This window comes from Mus caroli, chromosome 7, assembly GCF_900094665.2.
Source record: "Mus caroli chromosome 7, CAROLI_EIJ_v1.1, whole genome shotgun sequence".
NCBI classification, from domain to species: domain Eukaryota; kingdom Metazoa; phylum Chordata; class Mammalia; order Rodentia; family Muridae; genus Mus; species Mus caroli.
Window position 1 is genome coordinate 3,604,492 of NC_034576.1, and position 2,537 is coordinate 3,607,028.

The 2,537-nt window shown below is 44.8% G+C and overlaps 1 long non-coding RNA gene across 3 annotated transcripts in view; it reads left to right on the plus strand.

The window, feature by feature from the left end:
- LOC110297661 overlaps nucleotides 1-2,537 on the plus strand; it is a 204,383-nt gene that overhangs the window by 197,571 nt on the left and 4,275 nt on the right. For all 3 annotated transcript variants that reach the window (XR_003837197.1, XR_003837196.1, XR_002378312.2), the window contains exon 3: nucleotides 1,310-1,374. This is a non-coding gene — a long non-coding RNA (uncharacterized LOC110297661). The remainder of the gene's footprint in view (nucleotides 1-1,309; nucleotides 1,375-2,537) is intronic.

Sequence of the window (2,537 nt, forward strand, 5' to 3'; positions counted from 1 at the left end):
ACACACACACACACACACACACACACACACACACCACATTATTTGGCATTAGCCATGAACTTCTATGTCTATACTCTATACCACATCCACATACATATCCTAAACCCATCACCTGATCTTCCTCTAGACCCAGTATTTGCAACCACACCATATTGCCTGAAATATTTCAATCTCTGAATCTCTCCCTGCCCTCTCCTCACCCTTCTTGACCACCCACTCCTTCCGCTCTACAAGTGGTTTCCATGGTGACCTTCTCTGGTTGCTAACAGAATTGAGTACCCAGCAGCGGAAAGAGGAAGGCTTCTTGTGAGGACAGAGTGGATTGAGTGTGGGTGGCGAGGTTCAGAAAGGGTTACATATTGCAGGAGAACACAAAGGAGTGGAGAGGGATGATGTGCTGGGGTGGGAAGGGAGAGATGGGTGCATATGCCCAAGGTGCATCGTTTGCTCGAATGAAATTGTTAAAGAATAGATAAAAGATATCCTATTTAAAAAAATAATAGCCACAACAATAAGTCCTTCAGTCTTCTTCTGCCACCCCCTTATTGGTCCACTCAAGCCCTTGGTGCTTACTAAAGACCTCCGGGTCATTTTTTGAATTGGGTGGGGGGGGCAAAAATCTAGCAGTGCAAGCCGCTGACTCAAAGGAGAGAGATGGGTTCTTGGTGGGCAGCTGCTGCAGGTGCGGGAGAAAGCCTCATTATTCTGTCCCTTATTCACCATTCAGTACATTTTGTCCTTCCTCCTTTTGTGTGGCTGATGGAGGACCTCCTTTATTCACCAAGGAGGTTATTAGGCACTTGAATGCAATTTCAAAACCTCTTTGCTATAAGAAATGAAACACCGCTCCGCAAAAGGAGTCCAATAGCTCTCCCAGAGAATCAAAAGCATGCGAGTTCTATTTATTCCTGTTTCAAAAGACATCAGGCTCTTTTGTAGTTCCCCATATTTTTCTGGGTTTCTTTTCTTTTCTTTTTTTCTTTTCTCCTCCTCTTCTTCTTCTTCTTCTTCTTCTTCTTCTTCTTCTTCTTCTTCTTCTTCTTCTTCTTCTTCTTCTTCTTCTTCTTCTTCTTCCCTTTCTCCTCCTCCTACTACTACTATTCTGAAGACTTATCAGTTGTTGAGAGTGGGGTACTGAAGTCCCCCTAATGCTATTATACTAGGGTTTGTCTATGACTTTGCATAGCATTTGTTTGATAAAATTGGGTACACCTTTATGTGGGATACATGCATTTAGAATGTTAATGGCCTCCTGATGAATTGTTCCCTTAATCAGTCTGAAGTGACCCTCTTTATCTTTTCTCTCTAGTTTTGACATTGGACTCCTGTTTTAGTGAAACTCAAGAGTCCCTAGCCACCTGGAAGAACTAACAGGTAATTAATAAAACAAAAGGCCCAACCACTGCTTAATGACCCACAGAATGCTATTTCCATGGTCAGCATCTGACAAGGGCAATGGCAGGTGTAGGCTGTCTGGATCTGTGCATTCAGAAACCAATTGCCAGTGACTCTGGGATGCTGCAATTGTTCAGTAAAATGCAAAGATCTGAAAAAAAACGGGTGCTTTCCAATACAACTTTTGGTAACTGGGGGCAGCTCTCCATCCGTCTCAGGATAGGAAGCAGATGGTGCACGAAAAAGAACCAAGAAACATCTGTTCCATTTCCCCAGTCATGAAAACAGTTCAAACTGTGTTTTTATCTACAACTTATGGGCTGCACCACAGATTACTTTTGTAAAAGCACCGGCCCATTGTGTCTCGAAAATATCATGGTAACGAGTAGATGGTGGCAGCTAGAGAACAGATCCAGTGGCAAATAAGCTTAATGTCTTCAGGGGGAGTTGATGTAATGCTGAGTAGGATGAACCCAGGTTGGAGAATCAAGAGGACAGAGCTAAGGAGAAGGCTCAGTGGGTAAAGGGCTTGCTGTACAAGGTGTGAGGACCTCAGTGAAGATCCCTCGTACCCATGTAAAGCCGGAAGTAGTTTTATGAATTTATAAATCCCAACGCTCCTAGAGCAAGTGAGATGGAGGTGGAGACTGGGAAGTTCGAGGAAGTTCACAGGTACCCTGGCATAGGTAGCAGTAAACAAAAGACCTCGTCCCAAAAAAGGTAGACGTCTGGCAAGGACCAGCACCCAAGGTTGTCTGTCCTCTGATGAACACATATGAACACACACAGAGTATTTTATTTATTTTTAACCTATAGATGTGCATATTTGCCTATATGTTTGTGCCCTGTATATGTGCATTGCCTGAGGGAACCAGAAGAGGGCATGAGACACCGCCCCCCCCCCTCCCGGAACTGGAGTCACAGAGAGTTGTAAGCTGCCCTGTTAGTGCTGGGTATTGAACCTAGGTGTTCTGGAAGGGTAGTCAATGCTCTTAACTATTGAGCCACTTTGCCAGCCCCACAAAGATTTTGATATTGAAGAAATCAGAGCCGGGCGTGGTGGCGCACGCCTTTAATCCCAGCACTCGGGAGGCAGAGGCAGGCGGATTTCTGAGTTCCAGGCCAGCCTGGTCTACAAAGTG